The following is a 22,366-nucleotide window of genomic DNA, read 5'->3' as shown; positions in this document are numbered from 1 at the left end:
TCCCAAAACTTGCAATCAAACATCAAACTCCTTGGTTTGGCAGAACTAACTCATTTCTTTTCTATAACTATGGTCTCACAGTAGAAGAGCATCAAAACAAACCGAGGAAGCAGGAAGAGTATCCACTGCCCGAGTAAGGCAGATAGCTGTGCTTGAGGGCTGCTGCAGTCTATTGCCTACACCTCATGGTAGGACCCCTGGGACAAAGGATGCATAGTTTCCCCCTCATTACGGAGGCTGGTGGTGTGAAATGCTGCTCTTCTAGGGAGAAATCTCCTCCGGGACCCATTTACCACTGCCTTTTTGGCACACACCAATTATCTGCTGTGTAAGCTGCGACATATATTGGTATCACAATTATACACCCCCTGCTTCTTCATCTTGTTTAGTCTGTTAGCACCTAGGTGTGTAGAGTCTGAGCACTGGCGTTTAATGTGGGAAGAAAGGCAAGGATTAAGCTGCCCTCCAGCAGTAGATACTAAATAAAGAAAAGCAATCTCCAAGAAGGCTGTCTCAGCCCCAGTGCCTGTTCCAGCTCAGCCTCTCCCGTACGCAGACCCTATTCTGCCACAGTGCACCTTTGTGTCCGAGGAACCAGGCTAGAGAAAGGGGAGTAGAGCTGCTCAGATGTACTAAGGACCATCTGGAGAGCTGCAGACATTCTTGCTGCCTCCTTCCTGGGGCATGGACTCCATGAAGGCCACTGGACATCACCCTGTAACTCTGAGGCTCTTGCAGGCAGGGATGCTGTCATTCTGCTGCTGCTAGGCTCTCAGACCTCAGAAGCTTCTCTGTGATGCTCTCTAGGCTGCAACACGAGAGAAAAAGGGCAGGTGGAGGAGGGGAGCATGGGGATGCACGATTCCCGTGGTAGCAGAGGTACTCTGTGACCCTGAATAGGCTATGCCACAGGGAGTGAAGGGGATGTGTTTCTAGCTCAGCCAAACCAACAGGCAGACACAAGTGTGTTGAGAGCCACCATCAGCTTCCTAAATTAAAGCTCTCAGCAGGCTGGGGCCACCCAGTATTAGCAAGGGAGCTGTGCTCAACACGAGTACCTCCCTGCCATTTTGAACTCACTGTGTGCTGCAACATCAAGGCCACCACATGGCTGGGCTTTGGTACAGGATGATATAGCCCAGCTCTCTGGGAGCTGCAGTCCCAAACCTCACATCTGCTTTGTGAGAGGAAGCGAGCCTGGCCACACTCCCTCACAGGGAAATTAGTCAGGGAGAAGAAATACAGCAAGCCTGAAGAGAGAGAGAATTGGGGCTGATGTGAGCCCGGGCTTCACCAGAGCCCATTTTCCCTCCTGGAATAAGGGGGAAGGTGGGGAAGGGATGTGCTCTGTCCCAGGAGTTTCCCATTTTGCATTCCCAGCTGGCATTAAGGATGGCAAAATGGGCTGTGCTCTGACAAGTTGTGCCTGGTAATCAGTGGAATCACATCAGTTCCTGGCACAGTGGAGCCAGTAGCAAGGGCGAGGGAAGCCAGATGGTTGTAGAGGTGGCTGTCTGGCTATGCCCTGTGTGTACACATATCACATTCACATTTACATACATCTCTACCTACACAGAACTGAACTGGAACCAAGATAATTTGGAATAACAAAGTGGGATTTCTCTGTGACAAATCCAATCTTGAGATTCACCCTGTAGATTATCCTCGTATAAACCTCCCACCCTTTCAATTACCCTTTCCCACTGTACCCCACCCCACTGCAGCCTTGTAACTCCTCTGCTTGCCAGCACCAAGGTGGCTCCATAGAGCATCCTATTCTCCCACATGGGAACACTGGACCAATTTGGTACTCCCAGGAGGCTTCACCTGCAGCAGGTGCTACTCAGAGGCTGGTGAATAAGAGACCAGGGAGAGCCTGGGAGGAACTGCCAGCTGCAGCCTTGCTCTGTTAGCATGAGATGTACCAAAAGTTTCAGAGCTGATCAGCACCAGAAGGCAACTTCCTGATGCAATTAAGATAGAGGTAAATTCAGACACATCTTGCCATTCTTCCGGGACGTGTGTTGCTAATTAAAAGTCAGCCTGTATGTTTAGGATCAAGGACAGTGACACGTCCTGTGGCGGTAGAGAACATTTCTGCATGTTCTTATGACACTGGTGGTTGGACCTACAGAACATGGTTGTGGCTACCTGTGAGTGAGAGGTTTCCCTTGGACTCCTTTAGCTTATGCTACACACCTGCTCCCATTTAAAACCTTATTAAATTCAGAGAGGCAGGGCTGTCCACAGGTCAGGAGCTGTAACGGAGCTCGGGAGTTTTCAGTTTTGCACTTGAATCAGCTGGATTCAAAGCGTGGTGTTGGGAAAACCACCTGACTTGTGGCTCCATTCACATCATACAGGCCAGGGAGTGCTGGGCCTCCAGTGGGACCCTCCCTGAGCAATAAATCTTTGAGTTAAAGACTGACTCCAGTTGCAAGCACAGAGCACAGCAAGTCTCTAGTCTCTCTTCCCCTTAAGACAGCTGTGATACAAATGGTCAGTCTTTAGAGGATTTTTTCTCTAAAAAAATTCTCTGTGAATTAAATTTTAACTGGGCATCATTTTCTCTGCAGCTGATGAGTGTTTCTGTAGGAAGTTTTGTGATCCCAGCAAGTGAATATAGTTCATGCTCTGACAGTAATTAAATGATAGATCCACTTTTGAGTTGAGGAGACAACATGTCCTCTAGGGTGGTCCATCAAATGCAGAAACAGCACCATGCAAACGAAAAGACAGCTCAAACAAAGGATTTCACAATGAGACTCTTAGAGCTAAGACATTTGGGATCATTGGATCTGGATCTAGTTCCCAGCCACAGATTTGCAGCATGAGCTGAGGCTCTCAGCTTACTCTTCTCTATAAAGGGAACAGTACTCTAACCTTTTTATATGGAAAGGCTGCACAAAAATGTGAAGCTATCTAACAGGCTGGAGGAGCCTCCACCAGAAGTAGCCACGGTCGACTGTCCTGATGGTTGCCTGCGTGATCTCATGAGACTAAAATCCCTTCTCCATGTCATGTGAAATCTCAAGAAAGCAGAAAACCCGAAGGCAAATAATCTGTTTGAAAACATACCACGAGTTAATGGAGAGTTCTTCTCTGTAGAGTGAATATTTGGTGTATATTTATTTGTATTTCCCTCCTACCTTCCTCTTTTATAATTAAAAGAAATCCAGGAAAAAAGCTAAAGGTATATTTCAACACCAGCTCCCTCAGGTTTGTGATCAAGTAACTTTTCCCCTCCTTCAGCTATGAAAGGAAGCTGATTGCTGAGAATCGCTAAAAGAGCGGATTAACGCCTGCTGAACGTTGCCAGTTCCTAGGGCTGATCAAAAGCCAGGCGGTGCCCCTGACAGCTCCCCCCAGCCCTCTCTGGTGGCCACCCAGATGTTCTCCCATTCCGGCCCTCAGATTTACAATCTGTCATGGTTGACAGCTGTGAGCTGGACTCAAACAGGGCTGGCGCTCTGTGATCGGAAAGACCAGACCTTGCTTCTCTGGGCTGCACCTTGCTTTCCAAAATTGTGAGTGTTCAGAAGAGTGAACAAACCCCCACAGTGAAGATTTCAAGTGAATGGGTCCCAAAGCAGTGGATCTACCCTAAGCATGCAAACAGCTGCATGTAAGGGCACCAAGAGTCTCTTAGATATTTCAGAGAATTCTCACTATCGTTTGGAAGGTCAGCATGGCCAGTTGTTTTGCAGCTGTTCTAAACACATGAGTTTCTTCTCTACCACCAATGAAGATTTGCTACATCACCATTTGGCCATTGGGAGGAACAATCCTTCATCAGCTCAGTCCTCAGCCCTGGGACCATTCTCCAGAGTTCTCTTTTAATGCTCATTCTTCAACACTTAAAGGTCAGACTACTGCCTGCTAAAGGCTGCCAGTCTACAGGAATGATCTGAGACCTGCAGTAGTGCTCCACTGACTTGATGGCAGGTTGATGGCTCTTAAAATGCCAGAAAATGGGTGCCAACATTGTTCCATATATATTTTTTTATGCTTCCCAGCTGGTTATATTCAAGCATGGCTTCCCTGAGGAATGCCCAGAAAAACAGGAGACCCCTACGAGCCTACAAGCTCCAGAAACACCATGCTCATGTGGCTTTTCAAAGCACAGCCAATGTATTCTTGCCCTTCTTGCCCAAGTCTCTCCCCATTTAGCTCCTGAAGGCTGGGAGATGTGCTGCCAGGCACTCAGCCAGAGACAGCAGCACAGGGATGCAAAACAGCCCTGCTTTAGGGTCATGCCAAGCTCTAGAGTCACTGTCTGGGGAAAGGACGATCTTCTGTAGTCATTCTCTTTCCCTCCACCCAAACGCTGGGAGATGCTTTAGCTCTTTCTGAGCTTTTATCCCTCACACCAAGAGAATGAACCACTAATGAGAAGCATTTGGCTTGCAAGTTCTCACTGCTCTTTCATATCCAGGTCCCTAAAACTACTCCACTAGCTCAGAGACACAGAAAGTGCTGGTTGTATAGCTTCTGCTCCTGAGATCCAAAAGCTTTGGGCTTCGTAGCCAGCCCAGACTTCTGCTTTCCCTCTGGTCCAGCTACAGAGGCTATTGACCACTTCTGTGTGGAGATGCTGCTGGGACTCTCCTGAACAGGTTCTCACACCAGCAGTCTTTGCCAGCTCCTAAGTTTCTCTTCCACTACCTGGAGCTCCAGAGCGCATCCCTCATTTCTGATCTTTCTCTCCTGAGCAGAGATTCCGAAAATTCCTTAAATTAAGATGTCAGTTAAGAATCTATCTTAGATTGCAACAATCTACCTTCTCCACATTTGTGGTGTTGGTGGTTCCTAATGTGGATGAATGCTGGGGCCACTTGTTCTGAGCTGAACAATTTTCTGATGTGATGGGATGATTTGGACACTACAGTGCCAAAACAGGAACTGTGCATGAAGTCAGATGTTTGCTGTAAGACCATGAGAACTGCGTGTGTTGCACAAACCATGGATAGCTCCAGGTCCAAGGAGCTGGGAGCTGGGGAATCTTGGAGGAGCTTGGAGCCCTGCCTAATGTGGATGAGGGAGGCTTTGATGAGCAGCATCAAACACTGTTCTCAAAAAAGGGGCTGCATAAACACACTTCTTGGCACTTGGTCAGTGAACAGAGAAATTTCTTTTTCTTCCCAAGAATGTGTTCAGGGTGGGATCTTGGAGTCTGATTTTGAATAACACTGGTGGGGGAAAGCCATGCTGCATTCCTTCTCTGCTCTGCAGGGCCAAAGGCTGGGCAGGGTCCCATCTGTGCAGGGCTGCAGTGCCTGAGGATGCTCTTCCAGTTGCTTCTTGGGGGACCCAACACAAAGATGTGGCAACATTCGGGATAAAGACTCTTTACTCCTGTCATTCCCAGGAGTTATTGGGAAGAGCATCTGGCCTGACAGATGCTGTCAGGGGCCTGAGACCCCTCTTCAGGATCATACCAAAGGTCTTCAGAGAAGGGTGCAGGATCAAATTACTCCTCCAATGCCTGGAAACACTGCACATACTGCAGGGAGGCCTCTCTGGGCAGCAGGTAGACCACTTTTACTCTGGATGCAGGCAAAATGAGAACTTCTGAGATCTTGTGCTGCCCTAGCAAAGCCCTGCTTTCCAAGCGTTCAGAGCATCCTCTTTTCCTGTAGCCTCCCTGCAGCCAAAACATTTGGCATCATTGACAACCAGGGTTTTTACTTAATGGGTAACAACTGTCTTACCTCCCACGGCACTGTGAGGATTACTGAGTTAACTGCTTTGGAAATGTACAACAAGTGACTAATAATAATGGGAGTGGCACAAATATTTCATAATGAGCAGCCTGTCGGATTCGGCCTTCTCATTCTTTTCCTCGAACAGCACTCACTATGAAGTTGCGTTCTTCTTGCATTCTTGCATTTGTTTGTTGATTAAATCGATGAAAGCATCTGGTCATCTCTTTTCCTGTTACTTGACAGCAAATATTTGAAATTCAGTGTGTGTTAGTGGGGGTGGTTCCTCACATGTAGAGGGTGTTGCTGATCCCTGGACAGATGAGCAAGTATGTTCTCTGAGAGGCAAATTACTTCAAAAAAAATTCTATTTTGCCTATTTTGTGCAGGGGACTGAAATGTGATGGCTAGAAGTATCTTGAGCAGTAAAATACAGTTTCTCATGGGAGTGAAATAGTATCATACTCCCAAAAGTCATCCAAAGGATTTGAACCCACATACTCTGAACACCAGACAACAAACCTTGACTTCTGCCCAGTCACCTGTGTTCTCCAAGGGACTGGGCAGGGCTGCAAGCACATTCCTTCCCAAGATCTTTGTTTTCACCTGTTGCTCAACTGGAATTGTTCCTAGTGCATGGTGCTATATATGGGCTGACTGTTATTAGATAATCCTGAGCATTTTGGTAGTAACAATAGCTGCATCTCCAGGGACGCTGGGCATCATGGGCATCAGCACTCCATAGCTGTGTCCAGCTGGGGCAGTACCTTGCCTGACTTCCCTGCTGTGAAGCCATATGTTGCTGTGGTGATGCTGGGATGTCATTATTGTTTGAACAGCAAATGGAGAGGATTAGGATGACTTTGTGGCCAGATCAGGCAGAGCAACTGCTGTCTTCAATTTCAGCAGCAGAGAACAGAGCACATTCGTGGGTACACGGTCATTGCTTTCTCTGGAAAAGCCCTTCCCATCCTTGCTCGTCTCTCCATGCCAATGCTACCTTGTGCCCTGGCAAGAGGCCCTGTCCCAGAGCAAAGCCCAGCAGGTGACACCCCTTCTCTTGTTGACCTGGCAGGAGAGCAGCAGACTCTGCCAGCAGCGAGGAGGAGGCAGGGAGTAGGTACTGGTACCAATTAGCAGCCTGAACGGGGTTATTACAGGACAAGCTCTGTTTAACTTAACTGCTAACAGACTGGCTCTGTCATTTGGAAGAAATCACAGGCAAACAGACTTAATGGGGGCCTGGAGGAGTGGGGGCAGGGAGCACCGTGGCTTTCCCTCCTCTTATGAGCAGTGTATTTTGTAAGATACAGATGTAATTGTCGTTTGAAACACATGTACAGTAGGATGGGGAGGAGGGCAGGAGGCTCACTGATCAGCTCAAATCTATGGAGCAATCTGCATCCTGAAGAGCATGGCTTTGCACATCTGTTTCACAGTCTCTTTTTGTCACCAGAGGATAATAGGAAGGCTTTCCTGAACTGCTGCCTGGCTCAGGGTGCTCAAACATCACCACCAGCCAGACCTCCAGCCAGGGGGTACAGCCTCTGTACCTTCCTCTCTCTCAGCCAAACCTGACTCCTGCTCTGATTTGAGGCATGGCATGGTCTGATTGGGACTTGCAGTTGTCATGCAGAAGCTGCATGAGCAGAAAATGGATTGAAAACCCTACATTCAGCTGGAGCTACTGTCTGAAAATTTCGTCAGCCAAGATGAATTCTCTCCCAAATGAAAGAGGGAAAGAGCAGACAGAGCACTATATTTTCCTTAAACACAGGACTCTGGCTCATTGAAATCCCAGTCCAGTGGCTGCAGAGGCCCATGGAGATTTCTGCAGAGGTCAGGTGGCTCTGGTGGGATCATTGAATCCACACATCTTTTCTGGATTGGAAATACTGGCCGTGTTTGGTTTCATGAGGAAAGGAATACCACTGGTATGTTAAATGGATGGTTGGGTGAGGTTCTGGAAAACTGATGTCTGTTAATTCAGTAGGATTGCTCACCGCATCAGGATTGTACTGGCTTAGATCAAGAAAAATTTAAGGATGAAGAAGAGCCTTTGCTTTCCTGAGTTCTGTGTTTTGACCTCTGGGAAGCTGGGCATGAAGGAAGAAAGCAAGTTACACATCTCGTATGTGCAGACACTGCCTATGAGTCCTAGATCACAGCAAAATTTTGCCAGTTCCTCCTATCCAAACTGGAGCAGCTTTCAATCCGTGGCATCTCATGACAGCATCAGGTGTGGAGAAGAAAAGTGAGAGGTGGGAGAGCAAGAAAGCCCTTTCCTGATGGGAGGCAGCAGAGGCAACCCACCAGCAGGCTGTCAAATACAGTAAGCAGCAAACTTTGCCTGCTACACTCTGAACTTGTATCCATGAGAGATCAGAACTCCCAGCTTCTCCTCATTTCAGCATTTAACAGGAGCAAGGCACCCGTTGCTTCCCACAGAGGGCAAGATAAATGGCATGGCCACGGTAACTTCGTATGGGAGCTACAGTGCAGAATGCGGCCCTTCAAAGATCACTAACTCCCACTTTCTGCTTTTGGGTTTCTATTTCTAAGCAGATGCTTGACATGAGTATTTTTTTGTTTAGTGTCAGACAGGTATTTCTTGTGGAAGATGCCACAAGAGACAGGGTCAATGTGATGCGTTAATTTAGTAAAGGTTAAGAATTTGCAATTGAATAACATTATAGCAATGGAGAGAAAAGGGATTTGGCAGAGTTGGAGGAAGGGCATAGCAGGGACTGTGGGGCAGGAGCAAGTAGGGTAGAACTGTGGGCCCAGGACTAGGCTAGTGGGGAGGCTGCAAGGCAGGTCTGAAGGCAGCAGTAAAGCTGCGCGATTCTTGATGGCACCGTTATTGCAAAACCATGGCTCCCAGTGATACACCAAACACATCTCCAGAAGCAAAGCACTTGCTGTGTTAACAGAGCACACGTGGCCTTCTCCTGAGCAGCATCCCTTTGCATGGTGTGGCCCTTTAAAATGTGCCAAACAGATTGAGTACAACTAGCACACACATAATAAATGTGACACAACAATAAAGAGAAACAATACTGCACTCCCAAAAAATGCTGGAAATGCCGCAGAATTCATTGAAGATGCCCCAACTCCCCCTTAACCTCTATGCCAGGAACTATTGTTTCTAATGTTAATAATGCCTGGCAATCAACAGTGGCGTAACTCCAGGCCCCTGTAGGTCTGGGATGATGGGATCAGACTGAAGCAATGTAATCAGTAGCAGAGCTCAGCTTGGATTGCCAGGCTCTCTCTTTTTGACAGCACATACCACTGATGGAAAAAAATGAAGCCACCAAAGGTAGGCACATAGCAGGTAGGTGCTTCCTCCTGCAGCTATTCCTCAAGCTGCTGAAGTTCAGAGCACCCTGGACGAAAAGAGATGGCAAAAGACCCTGAGGAGTTTCACATGATTTGGCCCTGCACCAGGAGTAGCACTACCTCATAGAGGTTGGGTCAGTGAAGTTTACTTGGCTAAGCAAATGCTGGCAGTCCATGCTGAGGTGGAGGGGGAGAGCTTGTCCCTGCCAATCGGTGTGTATAAGGGCCATGAAGTAAAACAGATGCAGCCACTGGACAGGAAGGCACTTCTTTTTTCCATCCCTCTGTGATGTGCCGACACCCCACGTCCCTCTCAGATACGTCTCCCGTCTGGATGTGGGAGCTGGGAAGAGCTGACTGAAATGGGATGGAACCAAATACCTCACTCAGCACAGATACCACCTTTTAAACAAGCAACTGATGTAACACTGTGATATTGATACGATACAGAGTGGCCCTCCGTGCAAACAGCTTGGTCTCCTCGCCACGGCAAAACCAGCCCTTGCACCAGGGCTTCCTCGCTTTGCGTGTGCCCCTATGCACCCCTCTGGGAGAGGGCTGGGAGGGGGAGGAAGGAGTTAAAAAAGCCATTGCGGCCCTAACGACCCATCTGCCACCTCATCTCGTGTGACACGAATCATGCGATTGGGGGGGGGGGGGGCGGTGGGAGGGCAGGGAGCAGCTCCCTTTCTCTCCTGTTAGCTGAACCTCTGATTATCATTTCTGTGCAGCCGAGGAGGTGGCATGCCATTGTGTGTCAGCTGGGAGAGCTGCTGAAAGGGGGGCTTCTCCCTGTCTTAAAGGAGAAAGCCTTTCCTAAACCCTTCCTTTGCAGAGAAGGAATCGCCCTCCTCCCAAGGAGCCTATGCAACAGGAAAGGGCCCTCAAAGAGCTCCAGCCTACCCAACCATCTGAGCTCCAGCCCTAGGGACATTGGGCTGACGTCTTTGACAGGGATGCCCCCCAGCAGGGAGCAGGGAGCCAGGGTCCCCAGCCTTCCCGGAGAGGCTGGTGACCAACAGGGCCAATTAGCACCAACCGCAGCATCAGGTTTTGTGTGATAGAGGCACTTGGCCATGAGGAACTGGTCGAAGCTCCTCACCTCATTTCACACAGGCAACAGCAATCAGATGGTAATAACCATGGGTCACTAGAAGGTGACCTCGAGGTGAAAGGCTCCATATCCCATTACTGGCTTACTTAGCTATCAGCCTAGCATGTCTTTCTAGCGCTTTGAATCAGAGAATGGTATTCAAGCCCTTTGAGAGAGTTCCTGCTGGATGGTGTTTAGCATTGTGCATTTCCCAGCAGACATGCAGGAATGGTAATTAAAATCCTCCATGACTACCATGTACTGGGACCTTGCCATTAGCATTGTGTGACTAGGCAGGAATGTATTGATTTTTTGCCTGAGTTGTGCATGCTTACGGCAGACATCAGCTCTGATTTATGTCCCGCTTTATTATATATGTGTGTGTGTGCTCATCTCATGTTAGCCATTAAACTTACCATTAGTATCTGCTGGTATTCTACAGCATGCAGAGAGGCCCTGAATGGTAAGTAGCATCCCTGCTCTGATCTCTGTCAGACCTAAACAGATTGCATCCCACAGCACCAACAATTTAGTCAGCTCATTTATCCCACTCAGGGATCATTTAATTCTTTCTGGCCGTTTGTGTCATCTTCTTTTTCCATCATAATCTGTTTAACTGGGGGAGGGCTGGATGAAAATGGCTAAGGGCCCTTGTTTCTGATGCAATTCCCATCACAGGATATGTTTCCCCAAGTCGTGTGATACGCTGGCAGTTCCTTTGCCCTAGTTGCCTGTTCCCTCCTCACTGTGTGTCTGCATCTCTGCCTGAGTTACAGTTTTGGGCCTGATCATGAAATTAAGGTTTTCTTCACTCATCTGCCTGCCTTGGCAGCTGAGTCATGTGTCTCCTCTGGCAAGCACAGACTCTCCATGGCACTAGCAATAACTGGTGCAACCACCATCCTCTATCAGCTGTGAAGCAGATAGGCTTGTAGGGAGAACCAATTTCTTTCAATCCAGTTACATGTTTTGAAAAAAACTGGGAAAACTTAAAGGCACAAAAGCCTCCTTTTCAATTTTGAACCACAAACAGCAAACTCCTAGAAAGGACTGGCTGAGAACAAATGTTTTGAGTTTAGTTTGGGTTTGGTAATCAACTGGGCAGTTTGAGAAAAAAGGTGGTTAGCACCTGTAAAAATGTGAGGGATGAGAAGTAGTGAGAAATAAGAAATATTGTGTCATAAAATAGTGCATTTACGGAGTTGATGAGCTTTGCTATCCAGAAGTACTGTGGATTCTAGCTCCCAGCTTCTTCTTTGAAGGTATTTTATAAATCTCTCTGAGGATCAGGTTGAGAAGTCAGTGGTTAAAAGGAAATTTCTGTGGAGAAAGCCAGCTAGGTGCTTCTGTCCCTCTACCAGTTGCCATTGATAATTTATCTGGGGCTGTACTGCTTGCTCAGCAGCACCCACAGTTTCCATGAGGACGTTTGTTGCAGTGGGGATACATACTACATGCTGCTGGCTGGGAAATGGGGTGCGCACGAAAATGCACATGTGTCTTCATCTGCAGCCATGTCCAAACCCCAAATGGTAGCTGCTTCCCATACCCAAGGAACCTTTCAAGCATCTAGCATTCCCAGCTTTTCCTGGCTCTTCTACAGCTGCTCCTGGAGACAGGTACTCTGGAGACACTGAGGAGAGGACAGCAGTATTTTTTTACTGCAGCATGGCAACCTAAGCAAAATGTGGTGCTAAGGGATTCCAAAACATAGGCACATTGGGATGTAGGACGTCATAACTTCTGGGGTGACCTGGCTCCTTTTTGAAGAGTAGGAGCAGTATGAAAGGGGAGTAGATTTAGGCAATAATAAAGAGCAACCCTGGAGGGATTTTCTACATGGCCACTTATGGAGCTCTTAGTCTTTCTCCTCTCCTTTTTGACTATCTGGCAGCATCCCTCCAAAATAATCCTGATAATGAGGTGGCTGTGGGACCTGGTGTCCCATGTGTTATACATTTCTTTCCTGTGAAGAGGAGCCTCTAGATATGTCTAAAACACTACAGTGTCACAGGAGTTCACCAGGAAAGGATGGAAGCAACTGGTCTCCTCATTTGAAGAGATGTGTGAATGGGCAGCATGACCCACACTGTTCTTCCCTGTGCAGGATGTGCTGTCAATCCAGACTCCGTCATTCCCTGCTCTGGATTGCTCAGATAGTTTGAGGGTGTGCAATGAGGACTGTCCAAGCAGTCTCTTAAGTTTCTGCTTTACTGGGAGTCACCCGGGCTTCTTTAATGAGGGTCTCCTAGTGATTCAAGACTGAGACATCATGAACTGGCAGAGAAGATTTTGAATTTGCTGCAGGGTACTGCATAGGGTACTGTGACAAAGGGAAGCACAGCTTGCTCCTGCAATTACAGATTCATGACTCATATAATAATTTAGGTTACAAGGCACTTCTAGTGGTCATCTGGTCCAAGCCTTTGCTCAAAGCATGGCAAATCTTTATGTTAGATCCACCTTCAGAGCTAGATCTAGCTGCTCAGGGCTTTGTCCAGTTGAAGATCTCCAGGGCTGGACATTACACAATCTCTGGACAGCATGTTCCAGTGTTCGACCACCCTCATTGTGCACAAATGTTTCCTAATATCTAATTATATATTCTCTTGCTACAACTTGTTCTGTTGCTTCTTGTTCTTCTGCTGTATACCTCCAGAAAAGTCTCAATTTTCTATATAATTTCTAATTAGGTATTTGAAGAGATAATGCCTGGGAACAGAAAGGCACTTTTAGCCTTTTTCAATGTGAAGAGGAGCACAGAAGAAGCAGTATTAGAGTATTCAACCTTGAAATCTTTTCATGCTGCTCAGAGATGCACCTGCCACTAAGATCAGAACAAGTCAAGTGATTATTTTACAAACCAATAAAATTATTCTCAGGAAACAGGTATGATCTGATCTATCCTGAAGGATTGAGTTACAGAATTAACTCTTGGGGACAGTCCACTGCCTTCTCCTCATCTGTGGATAAGAGAAAACAAGGTAGAGAGGAAAGGCAGTTGGGGAAGTCAGCGATACAGGATGGGAGGAGGTGATAGAGAAAAGGGTCAGAAACCAGTGTCTTTTAAACACTACTCTTCTGAACAGTTATGCCTGTGCTGGATGTGCAGCCTATCCATGCTTTTGGGGGTGCCACCATACACAAGCTAAATGGTTTCACTCCTGCAGGGCACAACGGACTTTTTGCCCAGTGATGACTGAATATTTTATGTTGCTGTTTACCCAGGAGTTCTGCAGATCCCCAGGGTAGCTCTGAAAAAGGTGAGAGAGGGGGCCAAAGTGTCTTGCCATATCTTGGGAGTTTGTTTGAGCAACATAGTGGGGGACAAGTTTGTCAAAGCTAGAAAGAATGTTGTCGTAGTATGTACCTTTTCATAGTGGTGACTTTCCTCCAGCCATAACAGTTTCACAAGGAATCAGAAGTGAAGAAGGCAGCCCAAGGGAGACTGTGGGCCTTCCAAGCAGCCCAGGTGATCTGTGTTATGTAGTTAAGGGCCAGCATTGCATCGAGGGGGCTCACTCCTTGACTGGTGTAAATCAGCACAGCCTCTCTGGAGGCTCTGGAACTGTGCTGGTTCATCCTAACTGAGGAAGATCTGGCCCATGATATCCAGGCTCAGACTACATGATGTAGGTTTGTCCTCTGTACGTGCAAGAGGTATCTTAGGAGTCTGGGACAATGTGGATTACGCTAAGGAATTTCTAGCTGGTGAGTGGAGCAGCAGAACCCACCTAAATTAAATATGAGACCTGTATGTCCTGCCTAAAAATCAGTAGCTGTAGCTGGACACTGCCAGGCTCACTGCCCTGGGAGAGAATTAGCTATCTGAACTCTAGCTAGGCTAGGGAGCCAAGCAACAGCATTTGATGGGTAGAAAAGGTATCCTGTTTCTTGGAAGGCTTTTCTCACAGGATTGAGGCCTATCTGTTTTGAGGAAGAAAAACTACTATGGGAAAATAATAATGTGTCAAAACCCCCTTGAATTTAGCTCACTTTACACAAAATGAGGGGCTCATAAATCCTTGGCTTTGCTTTATAGTCAATGAAGAGAGATGAACATCCAGAGAAATACTTGAGTCAACTAAATTCTATCTTGCTGTTTGTAGAGGCGTGTGTTTGTCCCTGTGACTAAAGGGAGGGCAGAAGGTGCTTACTAGAACTCTGTACCCCAGGTATAGTATTCCAACAAAATCCCATGGGAGGAGCACTCCCTAGTAGAGGTCAGCTGGCATGGCAATGCCTGAGTTTTGCAGGAAGGCCAGAGTTCCAGCCCCCATGCCAGAGTGAAGGAGACCAGACAGTAATGAAAAGATCATGACTGTAAAATTAGCATAGAGTGGATGCTCCTGGCATAGTGTGTTGGAATGTTGGCAAAATCTCAGGGAAAAATTAGAATGGAAAGAAAAGTTAGAGAAAAGGACCATGAGAATAAGCAGAAGACTAGAGCAGAGCACTGGTAAACGTTTGGACTAGAACAATGGCTGGAACATGGGTGGACTATAGAAGGATTTAGGCCAAGCTCTGACTTGCAAACAAAATTCATGTTTGGATTTGACCCTGCTGATTGTCATGGGTGTTGCTGCATTTACAGTTTTCCTCACTGAGGAAGGAACATGTAGGGACGAGAGCAGTGGGGTCAGGGGTGCCTTTGCACTTCTGGCTTGGCAGATTTTCCTCTCTGTGGACTTTTCTCAGCCTGTGGGAAAGTCCATTGTTGCTACAGCCTCATTTACTGTAGTTTTCCTCCTAATTCTCATTCATGCTCAGAAGGGTGCAAAATTTGCAGTCAATCAGAGGGACTTGGACAGTGGAGTTTGTCAAAGATAATTAAAGCCTGGAATCGCCTACATGTTTATTTTTATTTTATCGGAATATGCTGGGATGAGTCCAGATTGTATACCAGGAATGGTTTATTTTGCTTTTCTTCACTTTAATGGCACCAGTTCTTTTTTCCTCTCAGATTCTTCCATTTGCTGCAAAATATATTAGGAGAAAGAATTCCTTTCTTTTCCACACCATTTTTTCTCTCAGGGTTGCCAAAGCATAAACATCGCTGATACCAATCCTTCTTCTCCTTAGTCCAGCTACCTTTTAAAAATGTTATTTTATTATAACTCCTTTGCATTAAATAGGAACATTCAAAGCCAGTTCTCAGGTGCTGTAAACACACTCCTGCTTTGGGGCAATCAGCAGTTTCAGCAGCACATTTGCAAGCAGTTCCTAATGTTCACACTGAGCTCTCCTGCACAGCTGTGGTGCAAAAGCCCAGCACAGATGCACCACAGTAGCATGTGGCAAGTCACAGCACTTGACACCAGCAGAGTCACCTGAGGCTTTACACCATGAATGCAAGGCCACCTCTAGAATAACGTGGTGGGGTGAAACAGATGCTGGTCAGGGCAAAGAAGTTCAGTGGTAATGGTAGGAAGTTTAACTCAGGGGAGGGGGGAGACTGTGGAAGAGGTGAAGACTTAAGGAGTACTTAAAGGGAGGCAAGAGAATATGTGACAGCCCGGTATGGAAACTATACAACAAAAATGATAAACTGGGAGGGACCAGACTGACAAACAGATCAGGAGATATGGGAGATCCTTCACTGGTTTCAAGGAGAAAGAAAGTCTTGGTCAAAGTGAAAGAGAAGAAAAGACACAAAAAGGAGGATGAAAGAAAGATTTTGTTCAGAGTTGCAATGGCCTGGGGCAGATCCCCTGGAAGAGGGAATTGTATATAAGTAAGACAGGAAGGAAAAGAAAAGTGAACAAGAGACTGATGAATATAAGCTGTTGTCCACAGTGCAGTCATAGCTATGGCTGCAGTGAACCATGGGTGCATCCAGGGTAGTATTAAATTGCTAGTACTGCCATGTAAGTAGTACCACACCATTATTCGTGGTGTGGCTGTGGCAGCAAGGGGTGCCAGCAGTCCTGGAGACAGGCCGATTAGCTTTATAAGCTGAAGAAATCATTTTGGGAAGAGAACCAGAGCTGCTCAGGGAGGCAGCAGCAGAATACAACCACAGCAGAGATTTTTTTCTGCTCAGAATGGATGAAATACAGGTTTTACCTCCCCTCTTTTGTCTTCCACGGGCCCTGTCCCATCTAACTGGCAGATACTCTTTCCCAGTGCAGGGCCAGTATCTGCACTACCAGTATCCACCTGGGGCACCATTGCCTTCGAGGGCTTTCAGGTGGTCCATGAATGACAGCTTTCCCTACAGTGACCAGAGGCTTCAGCACTTGTGGAGCAAAGGGTTTGAAATAACTTCTCCCTCCTCAATGAAAATGAAATGCAAGAGCCCTCCGTCTCCTCCCTACAAGCAAAGTCGTAGCCTATTTACTGGGATGAAGGGATGGTGGGCTGTAAAGCAGAGGAGAAACATATCTTTGTGTGTGCTTGCAACTTTGTAAGAGGCAATGTTACCATGGCAATGGGTGGTCTTTACTGGGAAGGGGAGTGAGCTATAGTCTTAGCGTGAGGAGAAGGGGGGAGCGATGGTAGAGGGAGGAAGCCCAAAAGTCTCGTGGGAAGGGAGAGAAGGGACTGTAGTGCAGGGGAGAGAGGTGGTGTTCAGAGAACCACCTTTGGCAAAGTGGCTGTGACAGCAAGCCTGACATCTGGCATGGCTGCCCCACAATGTGGACTCTCTATTGAGCTGCTACAAGATGGGGACCTCTAGACTGAGCCACATATTTCCACTGAGGTCATCACCCCTGTCAAAAGAGAAGGCACTGCGATTAGCACCCGAGGCCTCCGGCTGGAATGAAAGCATCCACCTGGATGTGCTCATTCTGCTCTCCCCGATCCCCACCCCTAAGACTTTTGGTGCTTCAGCAGAAGCCCTGTTGCCCAGCGCAAGATGACCACATTGCGTGGCCATCAGCGACTGGTCAGCTGGCAACGCAGGCCCGCTGCCTGGTTCGGAGCCAGGGAGGTACTCCAGCCCCACAGAGAACTGCCACTGACAGCCCATTACGGCATGGGAAAGGTCTCCTCCCAATTTCTCATACGATGCGGATGGGAGAGGAGTTTCCCTGGTCTCCTGTTTTTTGCAAGGGGAGGGGCTGAGTAGCCAGAGCTGTGCGTGCCTGAAACAGTCAGACGATTGTGCGGGAGGTGGGGAGGAGAGGAAACAAAGAGCCGTGGCTGACAGCGCGGCACCACCAGCCATCGCAGAGCAACACAGCCCTCTCCCCACCGCTGCCCCTGCAGCTCGGGGCGGGCCATGTCCCTTCTATTCCAGGCCACCGCTTGCCCCAGCGCCTCTGCTCTCGGCAGCTGTGCGGCTCCGCAGGCCGGACAGACAGGGGCAGGGTCACACCGAGCGCTGGGGCCCCCGGCTCTGACCCAGGCCGCGGAGGGCGGGGAGGTGCCTGGTGGCCACGCCGGGGTGCCCTTCCCGAGGGCAGCTCCGAGCCCAGCCCCGGCTGCGGCCCGGCTCCAGGCCGGGGTGGGGGCCGTGCCCGCGGCCCGCACGGAGGCCCCGCAGCCGGCAGGTGGCAGGGCAGCCCCGCGCCTCGCCCCAGCCCGGCCCGGCCCGGCCCGGCCCGGCCGCCCAGCCCGCTGCGGAGCTTCCCGGGCGGGGAAAGGGCCTTTGTGTTCCCCACCCCGGCAAAGCGCAGCGCCTGCCCCCCGGCAGCCAGAGCGGCGGCGGAGAGGGGGCTGCGGGCTCCCGGGGGACACCGGTTTCCCACGAGGGAGCGGGGCTGCGGCTGCTGCTCGGCCCTGTCCGCAGCTGCCTTAGGGTGTGATGGGCGTTTTTATTATTATTATTAACGGCAGCTCGTTCGCGCCGAGCTTATATTACAGCCCCATTGTGCGAGGCTCCGCACAGGGCAGTCAGAGACAGTCTGTACCCGGGAACAGGCAGTCAGAACAGAGAAAGGCAGCAGAGAGGGCGGGCAGGAAGAAACGCCACTCAGGGAGGGGAAGCATTTTTTTACCCCGGTTCATCCAACAGGCCAGGGGCAGAAAATGGGGTTTGTAGGCTGCCACGGGCCCTGTCATCCTTTGGACCTCGCAGTCCCCTTGTGCAAGTGGAATAAATAACCTGTGGCTGGCTGGTTTTTGGTGGTTCAGCATTTGTAAGTGCTGACCGTTTACCCCTTGGTTAAAGCTAAACCTGCCTTCTCTTTCCCTAGCTGTTTAACAGAGGTACGGGCAGCTGAGAGCCCGTGCCAGCGTGCTGGGTGCTGTGAAGGTAATGATTAATCCCGGGGGCTCCTGGCCGGCCCTGCTCCCTGGCCTGCTGGCATCAAGGGATCGCTGCCCACCTGCCCGCTGGGGCTCGCCCTCCTGAGCCCAGGCCGGGGTGGGCAGCCCCACAGGCAGCAGCGGCTCACGAGGTTGCCTGCCAGGGGGAGAGGAAGACCACTCCAAGCAGCTGAACTTTTCACTCCAGTCTACAGACAGATTTCCAGGGATGCTTGAGAGAGGGGAGGGGATAGGAAGCAAGATTTGTAGGGGGACCAGCCTGGCCTTTTTCAATTCAGCTGCAGAGTTAGTTAACAAAGTTGCAGGTTCTCAGTCTCTTTTTCTCTTTCTTGCCAACTCTTTTTTTTTTTTTTTTTTCCCCCTCCGTCCTCAATATAAATACCCTGGGGCGGTTTCTTTTCTTTTTGGTATGAATGTGATGATCTTTCAGGGCTGTGATTGGCTCCGCGGCTTGTCATCGGGGACACACCTCCTGGCGTGGGGCCACCGCCTCCCCCTCTTGTGAAAGCTTCTCCTTGTAACAAGTGAGCGTAATTACATCAGTTACTCACTAGAGCACAGACCTGCTTTAAATTTTGGCGTCTCCCGCGAGAAGCTGAAGGACTAGAAAATGCAGTTTCAAAGGCCTGTAACACTATGGACCATACAAATCACGCTGTGCTCTTCTGTCCCAGGAATTAAGGCTCCCAGCCACACCTGAGGAGGAATGAATACCTGTACTAGCCATGGAAATGGCTGCCTGTTAGAAGAACAGAGCTGCCGCACCTGAGAAGGATTTCTGCTTTGCCAAAACTTGGCCTACTAAAAAAGCTACACGTGAGGTCCCTTTTGAATTGAGCTTTGGTGTAAATTAATCAGAAAATGTCACATTTTCAGGGGCACTGAAAAGGAAGAAAGCTCAGGGTGAGAGCCGCAGGTGCTGTGGGTGATCCCTTAAAAAGAGCAGAGCCAACCAGACAAAGGCATCTGTGTGCCAAAAGAAAATGCATTTCACCCAGCAGCAAGATTCTACAGGACAGGGCCAGACCTGGTGGGGGAAGAAAGTGACCCTAAAGAGCAGCATTCCTGTCCAGGTGGATATTGCAGCAGCAGGTTGATGCATTTCTGACAGATCAGGACAGAATTGTGCAGTGCTCATGTGAGCTTGTTCCAGAAAGGGCTGAGTGCTGTGGTAGGAGCATCCTTGCTGTGCTCCAGGGGCCGAGATCCTCTGCTGGGGTAAATAGGTGTAGCATGAAAGAAGCCAGTGCTCTCGCAGACAAGAACCTATTCCATGCTGGCGTGGCAGAGGTTGGCTGATAAAGAGAAAAGTTTCTGCACAAGAAAGAAAGCAAGCAGTGCTGTGAGTGAAGGAGAGGACTCCCATCTTATCCCCTTCTGTCCTGCAGGGATGTGGTCCTGATGCATGGCACAGATGCTGCTGCAGCTTGGTGAGTTGGAAGGAGGCAGAGGAGATGTAGAATGCAAACCATCCATCTGGCTGGGACGGCTGAATCCTCAGGTGCAGGTATTTGCAGGGTGTCAGAAATTCTGACATGGGACGGGCCCAGGCCTTTTTAATTGTGTCTTGCAAAAATTATGCACAGAGAGACATTTACACCCCTGTCCCCTCCAGCTATTCTCTAGCATGCAGATGTTTGCTCAGAGCACATCCAGCCCTGCTTCTGGACCAGGCAGAGCGAAACTTGAACTGACACTCACACTGTTTGTCCAGTGGACTGAATATGGTTATAGCCTCTTATCCCTGTCTTTCTCTTTGAACTCCCCATCCTCCACAAAAATAAAAATAACCTTCCGCTTTCTATCCTGCATTAGAAAAACTTCTTCCTGAAAATGTCATGAAAACTGATGTGCCCCTATGAAAAATGTGGATTTTGATGATTCAGCATTTTCCCATGGAAGATAAAAGTCCTTTGTTCCTCTGACCAGCTCCCAGCAAATGGCTCAAAGGCATGTGGTTCATGTTTCCTCCCAGGAACCTGTTCCTGAAGCTGCTGAGAAGCTTCCTAGGTCATGGCCCACTCAGTAGGTGTCATTGGATCAGACAGTCTGAAAACTAGTAAAGAGCTCTCATTTGTTTTTACAGACCTGAAACCATGAAAAATAGTACTCGTGTTTTCCGTGGCATCAGGTGTTCTCTGATCATATGAGGTTCAGTGGGACCTGGGTGCTGCCTGATTTTGGGAAGAGCTCTCAATACAAGTGTCTTTGCCCTGTCACTGAGCTGAAGTTGTGGAAAGGAAGGAGCAATGTACTACAGGAGTGAAAGAGGAGGCAGGAAAAGGGACAGCAGGCTTCCACTTCTGAAGGATAAATACTTGAGATTTGGGTACCTGAAACTGAGAACACCCTTACCAAGATGTGAGAGCTGCAGGGTACCTAACATCTTTGCAAGAGATGCCTGTCTACACCAAGGACCAGGGAACTGGGACACAGAGGACAGTGTTTAAGGTATGAAGCTGGATTTCTGGCACAGGAGGAGAGGGCAGAACAGAAGGAGACTGGTACTGGGATGGGTGCTTCAGCAGGCCACATGCACTTCCATGTTCCTAGATGTCATATCTGACTTTGTGCTGACCTCCTGCCCAGAGTGAGAGTGTCAGGATCCCAAAGGACATTTGATCATTTCCCTTGCCTGTACTGCAACTGCCAAGCCACGTTTCTTATATACCCTTTTCAGGTGGATCAAGCTTTTATCCTTACTGCTATTATGATGCCTAACATTCCCTGCAAGAAACCATTGTGGTGAAATTCCTTATGTAGAGACTGAAATGCAGAGATGGCAGGAACAAAATAATAATGCTAGCCATAATAATAAATAACAGCCCCATTTGCTTTAATCCGCAGCTCACAAAACAACAGCTCAGTCGAAATTCTCATCTGCTGTGGAGATAAAGAGTGTGATTTACTCTGTCAGCTATGGAGAACAGACACACCACAAGACAGTTATCTCTGGCCATAAACAAACTGGAGTGGCTTTGCCTTTTAACAGGCTCCCTTCTCCTTCTCTGTGGAGTGCTACTTTCTGCCTTATGTAACCCCCTGGGCAACTCCACTGACCTATTTTGTTTTAATAAACTTGAGCAGTTTGAGCTATGGACCCTTCACTTTTCTGATGCTGTTGCCACTTCACAGGGCTCCCTTTCTTGCCCTGCTCTGCAAGGTTCCATAGGTAGTATCTTGGGAGAAGCTAAATAAACAGCTTCCAAGTTCTTACACAACCCATATGTGTCAAACTTCCTTTTGAATGTTAGCCTTGGAGGTGAGAAGGAAAAGCTGAGTTGACTAGGAAAACGCATAACCTTTCAGAAACAGTTTTTTATTACCTTCCTTATCACCCCTTTAAGGTCATAAAGATTATGCCAAAGAAGCTATTAAGTTTTCCAGGATTGCAAAATATTTTATCAATGATAGAGATGAAGCATGCCGTTCCACTTTTCAATTTTTTTGCTTTATATTTCCTTTTATGTTTGGGGATTTGATCTTAACCATCTCTCCGTACCTTTCCGTGTCCGTCCTGATTGGAGGCATGGTTAATTGTTTCTTGTAGCCAGAAGCCTGCACTGAATTGCAAACAGAAGACCTCTCAGGCATTAAAAAAAAAAAAAAAAAAAAAAAAAGAGTGAACCTGGAAACTAAAAATGTAAGCATGACTCCTTAACAGACTGAGCTTCTGGTTTTCGCTCTGTCATGGCTCCTGAGATGTATATAAAAGTTCTGAACAGCAGTGACTGACAGCAGTGTTCCAGAAGTGACAGCAAACTCCCTTCTCTACTCAATTTAGGAGCTAGATGTATTCTTCCACCTAAAAACATCTGTAAAAACTTGACACCAGAACATCTTTAGCAGTTAAATACTGGAGTCTGGGCTGAAAGGGCTGCACACTGGTCTCCACCAGGTTACCCTAGGGACGAAAGAGGGATCAAATGCCGTATGATGCCGTCTGAGATTCTGTTCCTCACACGCCACAGTGAGGAGCAGATTAGTGTCCTGCTCATAATGCATCCCCTCCAAA

At 48.3% G+C, this 22,366-nt stretch overlaps 1 long non-coding RNA gene across 2 annotated transcripts in view; it reads left to right on the top strand.

Moving 5' to 3' along the window:
* The window catches only part of LOC125323841, a 47,419-nt gene that overhangs the window by 10,100 nt on the left and 14,953 nt on the right, over positions 1 to 22,366 (top strand). Inside the window, exons 1-3 of one of the 2 annotated variants that reach the window (XR_007202672.1) lie at positions 18,657 to 18,875; positions 19,026 to 19,167; positions 19,740 to 19,858. This is a non-coding gene — a long non-coding RNA (uncharacterized LOC125323841). Of the gene's footprint in view, positions 1 to 18,656; positions 18,876 to 19,025; positions 19,168 to 19,739; positions 19,859 to 22,366 lie in introns of those variants that run through there. The other variant, XR_007202671.1, reaches the window with a different exon arrangement.

Source organism: Corvus hawaiiensis, chromosome 3 (assembly GCF_020740725.1).
Source record: "Corvus hawaiiensis isolate bCorHaw1 chromosome 3, bCorHaw1.pri.cur, whole genome shotgun sequence".
Taxonomy (NCBI): Eukaryota; Metazoa; Chordata; class Aves; order Passeriformes; family Corvidae; genus Corvus; species Corvus hawaiiensis.
This window is presented reverse-complemented; position numbering and strand designations above follow the sequence as displayed.